The 13,581-nt window shown below is 39.2% G+C and overlaps 1 pseudogene; it reads right to left on the reverse strand.

The window, feature by feature from the left end:
* Positions 1–8,681: 8,681 nt before the first annotated feature.
* LOC148778632 (zinc finger protein 836-like) lies at positions 8,682–10,240 on the reverse strand (annotated as a pseudogene).
* Positions 10,241–13,581: the final 3,341 nt, after the last annotated feature.

Genomic DNA, 13,581 nt, shown 5'->3' on the forward strand with positions numbered 1-13,581 from the left:
TAGAAATAACACCCAAAAAAGATGTTCTTTTCATTATAGGGGACTGGAATGCAAAAGTACGAAGTCAGAAACACCTGGAGTAACAGGCAAATTTGGCCTTGGAACATGGAATGAAGCAGGGCAAAGGCTAACAGAGCTTTGCCAAGAGACTGCACTGGTCATAGCAAACACCCTCTTCCAACAACACAAGAGAAGACTCTACATATGGACATCACCAGATGGTCAACACCAAAATCAGATTGATTATATTCTTTGCAGCCAAAAATGGAGAAGCTGTATACAGTTAGCAAAAACAAGACCAGGAGCTGACTGTGGCTCAGATCATGAACTCCTTATTGCCAAATTCAGACTTAAATTGAAGAAAGTAGGGAAAGCCACTAGAACATTCAGATATGACCTAAATCAAATCCCTTATGATTATACAGTGGAAGTGAGAAATAGATTTAAGGGACTAGATCTGATAGATAGAGTGCCTGATAAACTCTGGATGGAGGTTCATGACATTGTACAGGAGACAGGGACCAAAACCGTCCCCACGGAAAAGAAATGCAAAAAAGAAAAATGGCTGTCTGAGGAGGCCTTACAAATAGCTGTGAAAAGAAGAGAAGCGAAAAGCAAAGGAGAAAGGAAAGATATAAGCATCTGAATGCAGAGTTCCAAAGAATAGCAAGGAGAGAAAAGAAAGCCTTCCTCAGTGATCAATGCAAAGAAATAGAGGGAAACAACAGACTAGGAAAAACAAGAGATCTCTTCAAGAAAATTAGAGATTCCAAGGGAACATTTCATGCAAAGATGGACTCGATAAAGGACAGAAATGGTATGGACCTAACAGAAGCAGAAGATATTAAGAAGAGGTGGCAAGAATACACAGAAGAACTGTACAAAAAAGATCTTCACGACCAAGATAATCATGATGGTGTGATCACTGACCTAGAGCCAGACATCTTGGAATGTGAATTCAGGTGGGCCTTAGAAAGGATCACTACGAACAAAACTAGTGGAGGTGACGGAATTCCAGTTGATCTATTTCAAATCTTGAAGATGATGCTGTGAAAGTGCTGCACTCAATATGCCAGCAAATTTGGAAAACTCAGCAGTGGCCACAGGACTGGAAAAGGTCAGTCTTCATTCCAATCCCAAAGAAAGGCAATGCCAAAGAACGCTCCAACTACCGCACAATTGCACTCATCTCACACGCTAGTAAAGTCATGCTCAAAATTCTCCAAGCCAGGCTTCAGCAATATGTGAACCGTGAACTCCCAGATGTTCAAGCAGTTTTTAGAAAAGGCAGAGGCAGAGGCACCAGAGATTAAATTGCCAACATCCACTCGATCATGGAGCAAACAAGAGAGTTCCAGAAAAACATCTATTTCTGCTTCATTGACTATGCCAAAGCCTTTGACTGTGTGGATCACAATAAACTGTGGAAAATTCTGAAACAGATGGGAATACCAGACCACCTGACCTGCCTCTTGAGGAACCTGTGTGTAGGTCAGAAAGGAACAGCCAGAACTGTACATGAAACAAGAGACTGGTTCTAAATAGGAAAAGGAGTATGTCATGGTTGTCTATTGTCACCCTGCTGATTTAACTTATATGCAGAGTACATCATGAGGAATGCTGGGCTGGAAGATGCACAAGCTGGAATCAAGATTGCAGGGAGAAATATCAACAACCTCAGATATGCAGATGACACCACCCTTATGGCAGAAAGTGAAGAGGAACTCAAAAGCCTCTTGATGAAAATGAAAGAAGAGAGTTAAAAGGTTGGCTTGAAGCTCAACATTCAGAAAACAAAGATCATGGCATCTGGTCCCATCACTTCATGGGAAATAGATGGGGAAACAGTGGAAGCAGTGTCAGACTTTATTTTTTGGGGCTCCAATATCACTGTGGATGCTGATTGCAGCCATGAAATTAAAAGACACTTACTCCTTGGAAGGAAAGTTATGACCAAACTAGATAGTATATTAAAAAGCAGAAACATTACTTTGCTAACAAAGGTCTGTCTAGTCAAGGCTGTGGTTTTTCCCGTGGTCATGTATGGATGTGAGAGTTGGACTGTGAATAGAGCTGATCGTCGAAGAATTGATGCTTTTGAACTGTGGTGTTGGAGAAGACTCTTGAGAGTCCGTTGGACTTCAGGGAGATCCAACCAGTCCATTCAAAAGGAGATCAATCCTATGTGTTCATTGGAAGGATGATGCTAAAGCTGAAACTCTAATACTTTGGTCACCTCATGCGACGAGTTGACTCACTGGAAAAGACTCTGATGCTGGGCAGGATTGGGGGCTGGAGGAGAAGGGGACGACAGACAATGAGATGGCTGGATGGCATCACCAACTCGATGGACATGGGTTTGAGTGAACTCCGGGAGTTGGTGTTGGACAGGGAGGCCTGGCGTGCTGTGATTCATGGGGTCGCAAAGAGTCGCACAGGACTGAGCGACTGAACTGAACTGAACTGAACTGATTGCTCTCCAGAGAATCTTCCCAACCCCGGGATTGAACCCAGTTCTCCCACATTTTGGGAAGATTCTTTACTGTCTGAGCTACCAAGGAAACCCAAACATTATGATTTCTCAAAAAATAAATCTAGAGCTACCATATGATCCAGCAATACCAGCTAGATATTGAAGAGATATTCACACTCCAATGTTCATTATAGCATTATTTCCAACAGCCAAGACATGGAAACAACTTGAGTGCTCAATGGATAAATGCAGACAAAAATTTATACAGTGGCTATAATTACCTTGTCCCATATTTGGTAAATGCAAACAAAACAATACACTTTGCAATGAATAGAAAAATAAATATTCTTAGAAAAGAAATAAAAACTATGAAAACAAAACAAAATAAATATTAGAAGTTGAAACTATAGTCTGTGACAGGAAATGCTAGATGAGCTCAATAGTAGAATGGAAAGAAAAGAAAACAGAATCATGAAAATAGATTCAAGCTAATTATTAAATCTAAATAGCAAAGAAAAAAAAGTGTTGGATAAAATGAGCAGAGACTCAGAAATCGTTAGAACTATTTGGGAAATATAATATGAACAACATTTAGTCCAGGGATGACAAAAGAAAGAAATGAGTCAAAATAAAGCAAATTAAATAAATACAGGAAACCATTAAAAATTTTGAGTGCCTCCCAAGATTTGTATGGAAACACAAAAACTCACAGCAAAATGTTAAATGTGTATCAAATCAAATTTGATATATAGATTTTTGATGTGTCATTTTTTTTTTATATCCCTCTTCCAGTTTTTAGGAAATTCAGTTGACAAAAGCACATGCTCAATGACATCACAAGGATGTAATTAGCAAAATCTAGGATGTGGTAACTCAGTGGGATCACTGGTCTTTCTTCAATAACTAAATTGCAGGGGAAAAGTAAATAGGAATTGAGGGCTTGGGAGTCAAATGAATAATGTGAATCCTAATTCATAGAATCCTATTGAGAGAGTTCAGTTCAATTCAGTCTCCCAGTCATGTCCAAGTCCTTGCAACCCCATGAACTGCAGCACTCCAGACCTCCCAGTTCATTGCCAACTCCTGGAGTTTACTCAAACTCATGTCCATTGAATTAGTGATGCCATCCAACCGTCTTATCCTCTGTCATCCCCTTCTCGTCCTGCCCTCAATCCCTCCCAGCATCAAGGTCTTTTCAAATGAGTCAGTTCTTCGCATCAGGTGGCCAAAATGTTGGAGTTTCAGCTACAGCATCAATCCATCCAATGAATATTCAGGACTTATTTCCTTTAGGATGGACTGGTTGGATCTCCTTGCAGTCCAAGGGTCTCTCAAGAGTCTTCTCCAAAACCACAGTTCAAAAGCATCAATTCTTTGGCACTCAGCTTTCTTTATATTCCAACTCTCAAATCCATACAAGACTACTTGGAAAACCATAGCCTTGACTAGATGGAACTTTCTTGGCAAAATAATGTCTCTGCTTTTTCTTTTAAATATAATTAGGAGGTAATTTATTTATTATTAATTTATTTACTTGTTTCACTGCTGCTGCTGCTGAGTCACTTCAGTCATGTCCAACTCTGTGTGACCCCATAGACGGAAGCCCACCAGGCTCCCCCGTCCCTGGAATTCTCCAGGCAAGAACACTGGAGTGGGTTGCCATTTCCTTCTCCAATGTGTGAAAGTGAAAAGTGAAAGTGAAAAGTGAAAGTGAGGTTGCTCAGTCGTGTCTGACCCTTAGCGACCCCATGGACTGCAGCCCACCAGCCTCCTCCATCCATGGGATTTTCTAGGCAAGAGTACTGGAGTGGCTTGCCATTGCCTTCTCTGATTTACTTATTTTAAATGGAGGCTAATTACCTTAAAATATTGTTGTGGTTTTTTCAATACATTGACATGAATCAGCCATGGGTGTACATGTGCTCCCCATCCTGAACCCCCCTCCTACCTCCCTCCCCATCCCATCCCTCCAGGTCATCCCAGTGCACCAGCCCTGAGCACCCTGTCTCATGCATCGAACCTAGAGTGGTGATCTGTTTCACATATGATAATATACAGGTTTCAGTGCTTCTCTCTCAAATCATCCCACCCTCGCCCTCTCCCACAGAGTCCAACAGTCTGTTCTTTACTTCTGTGTCTCTTTTGTTGTCTCACGTACAGGGTCATCTTACCATCTTTCTAAAATGTTTTTCTTTCTGGCTTACTTCTCTCTGTATAATAGGCTCCAGTTTCATTCACCTCATTAGAACTCATTCAAAATAATCTTTTTAATGGTTGAGTAATACTCCACTGTGTATATGCACCATGGCTTTCTTATCCATTCGTCTGCAGATGGACATCTATGTTGCTTCCATGTCCTGGCTATTATAAACAGTGCTGTGATGAACATTGGGGTAATGCGTCTCTTTCAGCTCTGGTTTCCTCGGTGTGTATGCCCAGCAGTGGGATTGCTGGGTCATATGGCAGTTCTATTTCCAGGTTTTTAGGGAATCTCCACACTGCTCTCCATAGTGGCTGTACTAGGTTGCATTCCCACCAACAGTGTAAGAGGGTTCCCTTCTCTCCACACCCTCTCCAGCAATTATTGTTTGTAGATTTTTGGATAGAAGCCACTCTGACTGGCATGAGATGGTACCTCATTGTGGTTTGATTTGCATTTCTCTGATTATGAGTGATGTTGAGCATCTTTTCATGTATTTGTTAGCCATCTGTATGTCTTCTTTGGAGAAATATCTGTTTAGTTCTTTGGCCCATTTTTTCATTCCGTTGCTAATTTTGCTGGAACTGAGCTACAAGTGTTGCTTGTATATTTTTGAGACTAATTGTTTGTCAGTTGCTTTGTTTGTTATTATTTTCTCCCATTCTAAAGGCTGTCTTTAAACTTTGCTTATAATTTCCTTTGTTGTGCCAAAGCTTTTAAGTTTAATTAGGTTCCATTTGTTTATTTTTGCTTTTATTTCCATTACTCTGGAAGGTGGGTCATAGAGGATCCTGCTTTAATTTATGTTGGAGAGTGCCTATGTTTTCCTCTAGGAGTTTTATAGTTTCTAGTCTTACGTTTAGATCTTTAATCCATTTTGAATTTATTTTTGGTATGGTGTTAGAAAGTGTTCTAGTTTCATGCTTTTACAAGTGGCTGACCAGTTTTCCCAGCACCACTTGTTAAAGAGACTGTCTTTTCTCCCTTGTATATTCTTGCCTCCTTTGTCAAAGATAAGATGTCCATAGGTGCATGGATTTATCTCTGGGCTTTCTATTTTGTTCCATTGATCTAAATTTCTGTCTTTATGCCAGTAACATACTGTTTTGATGACTGTCTCTACTGTAGGAGAGCCTGAAGTCAAGCAGGTTGATTCTTCCAGTTCCATGTTTTTTTCTCAAGATTTCTTTGGCTATTCGAGGTTTTTTGTATTTCCATACAAATTGTGAAATTATTTGTTCTAGTTCTGTGAAAAATACTGTTGGTAGCTTGAGAGGGATCTATAGATTGTTTGGGTAGTACACTCATTTTCTTCCAGTCCACGAACATGGTATATTTCTCCATCTGTTTGTGTCCTCTTTGATTTCTTTCATCAGTGTTTTATAGTTTTCTATATACAGGTCTTTTGTTTCTTTAGGTAGATATATTCCTAAGTATTTTATTCTTTTCTTTGCAATGGTGAATGGAATTGTTTCCTTAATTTCTCTTTATGTTTTCTCATTGTTAGTGTATAAGAATGCAAGGGATTTCTGTGTGCTAATTTTATATCCTGCAACTTTACTATATTCATTGATTGGCTCTAGTAATTTTCTGGTGGAGGCTTTAGGGTTTTCTTTGTAGAGGATCATGCCGTCTGCAAACAGTGATAGTTTTACTTCTTTTTTTCCAGTCTGAATTCTTTTTATTTCTTTTTCTGCTCTGATTGCAGTCCAAAATTTCAAAACTATGTTGAATAGTAGTGGTGACAGTGGGCACCCTTGCCTTGTTCCTGACTCCTGACTTTAGGGGAAATGCTTTCAATTTTTAACCATTGAGGATAATGTTTGCTGTGGGTTTGTCATATATAGCTTTTATTATGTCGAGGTATGTTCTGTTTATGCCTGCTTTCTGGAGGGTTTTGATCATAAATGGATGTTGAATTCTGTCAAAGGATTTCTCTGCATCTATCGTGATAATCATGTTTTTTATCTTTTAATTTGGTAATGTGGTGTATTACATTGATTGATTTGTGGATAATAAAGAATCCTTGCATTCCTGGGATAAAGCCCACTTGGTCATGATGTACGATCTTTTTAATATGTTGTTGGATTCTGTTTGCTAGAATTTTGTTAAGGATTTTTGCATCTATGTTCATCAGTGATATGGGCCTATAGTTTTGTGTGTGTGTGTGTGTGTGTGTGTGTGTGTGTGTGTGTGTGTGTGTGGCATCTTTGTCAGGTTTTGGTACTAGGGTGATGATGGCCTTATAGAATTAGTTTGGAAGTTTACCTTCCTCTGCAATTTTCTGGAAGAGTTTGAGTAATACCAGTGTTAGCTATTCTCTAAATTTTTGGTAGAATTCAGCTGTAAAGCTGTCTGGACCTGGGCTTTTATTTGCTGGAAGATTTCCGATTACAGTTTGAATTTCCGTGCTTGTGATAGATCTGTTAAGATTTGCTATTTCTTCCTGGTTCTGTTTTTTAAAGTTATACTTTTCTAAGAATTTGTCCATTTCTTCCAAGTTGTCCATTTTATTGGCATATAGTTTCTGATAGTAGATTCTATGATCCTTTGTGGTTCTGGGTTATCTGTTGTGATTTCTCCATTTTCATTTTTAATTTTGTTGATTTGATTCTTCTCCCTTTGTTTCTTGATGAATCTGGTTAATGGTTTGTCAATTTTATTTATCTTCTCAAAGAACCAGCTTTTAGCTTTGTTGATTTTAGCTATGGTCTCTTGTTTCTTTAGCATTTATTTCTGCCCTAACTTTTAAGATTTCTTTCCTAACCCTGGGGTACTTCATTTCTTCCTTTTCTATTTGCTTTAGGTGTAGAGTTAGGTTATTTATTTGACTTTTTTCTTGTTTCTTGAAGTAATACTGTATTGCTATGAACTTCCCCCTTAACATTGCTTTTACAGTGTCCCATAAGTTTTGGGTTGCTGTGTTTTCATTTTCATTCGTTTCTATGCATATTTTAATTTCTTCTGTTACTTGTTGGTTACTCAGAAGTGTGTTGTTTAGCCTCCGTGTGTTGGAATTTTTAATAGTTTTTTTTTTCCTGTAATTGATATCTAATCTTACTGCATTGTGGTCAGAAAAGATGCTTGGAATGATTTCAATTTCTTTGAATTTACCAAGGCTAGATTTATGGCCCAGGATGTGATCTATCCTGAAGAAGGTTCCATGTGCACTTGAGAAAAGGTGTAATTCATTATTTTGGGATGAAATGTCCTATAGATATCAATTAGGTCTAACTGGTCCATTGTGTCATTTAAAGTTTGTGTTTCCTTGTTAATTTTCTGTTTAGCTGATCTATCCATAGGTGTGAGTGGGATATTAAAGTCTCTCACTATTATTGTGTTATTGTTAATTTCTCCTTTCATATTTGTTAGCATTTGCCTTACATATTGTGATGCTCCTATGTTGGCTGCATATATGTTTATAATTGTTATATATTCTTCTTGGATTGATCCTTTGATCATTATGTAGTGTCCTTCTTTGTCTCTTTTCACAGCCTTTATTTTATTTTATTTTGTCACACTCATTTTATTAATAAAGTTTCTCTCCACTATGATTCTTTGGTGGACTTTAAAGTACAAATTTTGACTTAAGATTCAGAGACAGTTATAAAATTTCTACAATTTCTATCCAGTACGGATTTTCTTATAATAAATGAAGCCATGCCACATTCATGAATGTGCACAAGTTTCTCCCCACCATGAATTTCCCATGACTTTAAAATGTCAATATTAAATGAAGATCTTCCCACATATAAACCCATTAACTTGGTTTACTATCTATATTGATTTCCTGATGCGTAGAAAGGGTTGAGGTCTGAGTAAAGGCTTTCCATTACTCACTGCCTTTGAAAGGTTTCTTTCCACTATGAATTCTCTGATGAACGGAAAGGTCTGAATTTTGACTACTGACTTCACCACATTCCTCTATACTATAATTCAGCCTCATTTCTCAGGTGTTGAGTGACAGTTGACCTGTGATTAAAAATTTTGCCACACTTAACTACATTTCTAAGACTGCTCTCCAGTATGAATTTTCTGATGACATCTAAGGTGTACTTTCTGACTAAAGACCTTGTCACAATCATTACATTTGTAAGGTTTCACTCCAGTATGGACTCTCTGATGTCTTGCACAGTTCGAATGACAACGAAAGACTGTTTTCACACTTATATGATTTCTCTTCTCTATGGACTAATTTATGCTGAGTGAGGAATGAGTTGTGACTAAAGCTTCTGCCACACTCGTTACATTTGCAAGGTTTCTCTCCAGTATGAATTCTCTGATGAATTCTAAGGTTTGATTTTTGACTGAAGGCCTTGCCACATTCATCACATTTGTAAGGTTTCTCTCCATTATGAATTCTCTTATGTCTTGGAATGCTGAAATCATAAAGGATCACTTTGTCACATATATCATATTTATATAATTTCCTTTCCGGGTGGATTAACTGATGTCTATGAAATTTTGTGCTGTAATGGAAGGACTTCCCACACTCACTACATTTATAAGGTTTCTCTTCAGTACGATTTCTCTGATGAAACTAAGGATTGCCTTTTCCCTAAAGTCCTTGCCACACTCATTACATCTGTAGGGTTTTTCTCCAGAATGAATTCTCTGATGATTTGCAAGGTGTGCATATCGACTAAAGACTTTTTCACATACATCACATTTATGTAATTTCTCCTCTGTATGTCTACTGAGGTTTGATCTCTGAAGAAAGATTTTGCCATCCTCACCACATTTGTAAAGTCTTTCCCTCTGTGCATCCAGCTTTTGTGTCACTATTAAAGGGTGCATGTAATTACTCCCATATATATCAGAAACGTTCATTTCTACATTAGAAGAAATTCTTTGAAGCAGTGAAAATGGGGCACAACTGTTGAGAATCTTGTAAGCTTGAATGAATTCATCAGTTTTGTCTTCAGTTTTCAAAAGAAGCAGTTCATCCTGGAAGCTTAAGGTAAGCCGATTTTCAATAGGCTTAATTCTGGCAACACTTTCATCATGTTGATATTTATTATCAGTGAGATTTTCATTATGAGTTATAAGCATTCCTTTGCAATTTTCTTCCTCATCTTTCTGCTTAGACTGAAAGTCATATATATTTTCCTGAATGACCCTAAGGTAAAAAAGGTCCATTTCATTCCTTTCAGGTCTTCCCAGTATCCATGACTGGAATACCTCTCCTCTATCAAAGTGTGTCTTCATTTGTAATTTCTTGATCACAGGTATGTAAGAGATACCTTGTGTATATCTGTATACCCATGAAGTAGCATAAAACAGTCTGAAAACCATCATCCACAGAGAACAGGTTCCTGGAGGTCTCCAGCATCATGTTCCTGTACAAAGTCCTCTGAGCAGTGTCCAGGCATTCCTAGTCCTCCTGAGAGAACTCTACGTCCACATCAGTGAATGTCAACAATCCCCAGGGAGAACAGGTCCCTGTAGGTCTCCACCATCACGTCCCTGTACAAGGCCCTCTGAGCAGGATCCAGGCATTTCCACTCTTCCAGAGAGAAGTCAATGGCCACATCCTCGAAAGTCAACTGTTCCTGAGAAAGAGCCATGCCTGACTGCTGTTCTTTCCTCTTCCTCATCTTCATGTGTCTTCCTCAGGCAACATGGGATTTTAGAGGTCTATCGGGGTTGGGACGGCAGTGGGGAGTTTAGATCCGCAGTCACTCACAAGACCCTAAAGTGGAAGTAAGACAGGCCTCGCAGCGCAGAATTTCACTAGAAAGGAGAAATTCACCCTTCTTGTACTACCTTCACTCCTCGCACTCCACTTCCAGGTCCTTTTCCACAGCCTTTATTTTAAAGTCTATTTTATCTGATATGAGTATTGTTACTCCTGCTCTTTTTTTTTGGGGGGGGAGGGGTCCTCCATTTGCATGAAATATCTTTTTCCAGCCCTTCACTTTCATTCTGCATGTGCCACTAGGTTTAAGGTGGGTCTCTTGTAGACAACATATATAGGGGCCTTGTTTTGTATCCATTCAGTCAGTCTTTGTCTTTTGGTTGGGGCATTCAACCCATTTACATTTAAGGTAATTATTGATAAGTATGATCCCATTGCCATTTACTTTGTTGCTTTCGGTTTGAGTTTATATATCCTGTTTCCTGTCTAGAGAAGATCCTTTAGCATTTGTTGAAGAACTGGATTGGTGGTGCTGAATTCTCTCAGCTTTTTTTTTGTCTGTAAAGCTTTTGATTTCTCCTTCATATTTGAATGCAATCCTTGCTGGGTACAGTAATCTGGGTCGTGGGTTTTTCTCTTTCATCACTTTAAGTATGTCCTGCCATTCCCTTCTGGCCTGAAGAGTTTCTATTGAAAGATCAGCCACTATCCTTATGGCAACCCCATTGTGTGTTATTTGTTGTTTTCCCTTTCTGCTTTTAATATTTGTTCCTTGTGTTTGATCTTTGTTAATCTGATTAATATGTATCTTGGGGTGTTTTGCCTTGGGTTTATCCTGTTTGGGACTCTCTGGGTTTCTTGGACTTATGTGACCATTTCCTTCCCCATTTTAGGGAAGGTTTCAACTATTATCTCCTCAAGTATTTTCTCACGGCCTTTCTTTTTGTCTTCTTCTTTGGGGACTCTTATAATTTGAATATTGGGGTGTTTCACATTGTCCCAGAGGTCCCTGAGGTTGTCCTCATTTCTTTTCATTCTTTTTCCTTTTTTCCTCTCTGCTTCATTTATTTCTACCATTCTATCTTCTACCTCATTTATCCTATCTTCTGCCTTCGTTATTCGACTTTTGGTTCCCTCCAGAGTATTTTTTATCTCATTTATTGCATTATTCATTATTGATTGACTCTTTTTTTATTTCTTTTAGGTCATTTCTTGCATCTTCTCAATCTTTGTCTCCAGCCTATTTATCTGTAACTCCATTTTTTTTTTTCAAGATTTTGGATCATTTTTACTATCATTATTCTGAATTATTTTTCAGGTAGACTCCCTATCTCCTCCTCTTTTGTTTGGTTTGGTGGGCATTTATTCTGTTCCTTTACCTGCTGAGCATTTCTCTGCCTTTTCATCTCGTTTGGATTGATGTGTTTGGGGTGACCTATCTGTATTCTGGCAGATTGTGGTTCCTCTTTATTGTGGGGGTTCCTCCCTATGGGTGGGATTGAATGAGTGGCTTGTCAAGGTTTCCTGGTTAGGGGAGCTTGTATCAGTGTTCTGGTGGGTGGAGCTGGATTTCTTCTCTTTGGAAGGAAATGAAGTGTCCAGTAGTGAGTTTTGAGATGTCAGTGGTTTTGGAGTGACTTTGGTCAGCCTGTATATTGAAGCTCAGGGCTATTTTCCTGTATTGCTGGAGAATTTGTGTGGTATGTCTTTCTCTGGAACTTGTTGGCCCTTGGGTGGTGCTTGGTTTCAGTGTAGGTATGGAGGCCTTTGATGAGCTCCTATCAATTAATGTTCCCTGGAGTCAGGAGTTCTCTGGTGTTCTCAGGTTTTTTACTTAAGCATCCTGCCTCTGGTTTTCAGTCTTATTCTTACAGTAGCCTCTAGACTTCTCCATCTATACAGCACTGATGATAAAACATCTAGGTTAATGATGAAAAGTTTCTCCACAGTGAGGGACACCTGGAGAGGTTCACAGAGTTACATGGAGAAGAGAAGAGGGAGGAGGGAGATAGAGGTGACCAGGAGAAGAGGGGGAATCAAAAGGGGAGAGAGCAGGCTAGCCAGTAATCAGTTCCCTAAGTATTCTCCGCAGCCCAGAACACACAAAGAGATTCACAGAGTTGGGTAGAGAAGAGAAGTGGGAGGGAGGAGATAGAGGCGACCTGGGGGAGAAAAAGGAGAGTCAAAAGGGGGAGAGGGCAGTCAAGCCAGTAATCACACCCCAAGTGAAAATAGGTACTGAAGATTTGATTCTTAAAGGTACAAAATTGATAACAAAAAAATCAAAAATTAAAAATCTAATGTAGAGTTTCAGTTCAGTTCAGTTCAGTTCATTTCAGTCGCTCAGTCGTGTCCGACTCTCCGCGACCCCATGAATCACAGCACTCCAGGCCTCCCTGTCCATCACCAACTCCCGGAGTTCACTCAAACTCATGTCCACAGAGTCGGTGATGCCATCCAGCCATCTCATTCTCCGTCGTCCCCTTCTCCTCCCGCCCCCAACCTTTCCCAGCATCAGAGTCTTTTCCAGTGAGTCAACTCGTCGCATGAGGTGGCCAAAGTATTGCAGTTTCAGCTTTAGCATCAGTCCCTCCAATGAACATCCAGGACTGATCTCCTTTAGAATGGACTGGTTGGATCTCCTTGCAGTATAAGGGACTCTCAAGAGTCTTCTCCAACACCACAGTTCAAAAGCATCGATTCTTCGGCGATCAGCCTTCTTCACAGTCCAACTCTCACATCCATACATGACCACGGGAAAAACCATCGCCATACAATATTAAAAATAAGACCAAACAAATCACAAAAAGTAAAAGAAATATATATGAAATTTGCTTTAAAAATAGGGTCTTTTTTTTTTTTTTGCAAGGTAATAGTAGGTTATAAAAATGAAAATTAAAGAAGTAATACGGACTTAAAGAAAAAGAAAAAAAATAACTAAAAAATGATAATAGTAAGAATATATCTAGGAATTTCTCTGGAGCTGTTGTGGGCAGTGTGGGGTCAGTTGAGTTACAGACAGTTCCTTCATCCAGTTTATACTTCTCAAGATCTATAGGTCCCTTCCAATGTAGTTGGTTTTAACTACAGGGTTGCACCTGTCACTTCCAAAGTGGTTCCCTCTGTTTATTTGGCTTCTTCTGTTTGCAGGTCTTTTCAGTGTCTAATTTCTGCCCTGACATAAGGGGGCGAAGGTGGTCATTTATTTAGGCACACTTGTTCAGTTGTGCTGTGGGGAGGGAGGAACACTGCAAACAAATATCACTGGTG

Source organism: Moschus berezovskii, chromosome 2, assembly GCF_049115385.1.
Source record: "Moschus berezovskii isolate FMDL1 chromosome 2, NW_MosBer_1.0, whole genome shotgun sequence".
Lineage (NCBI taxonomy): Eukaryota > Metazoa > Chordata > Mammalia > Artiodactyla > Moschidae > Moschus > Moschus berezovskii.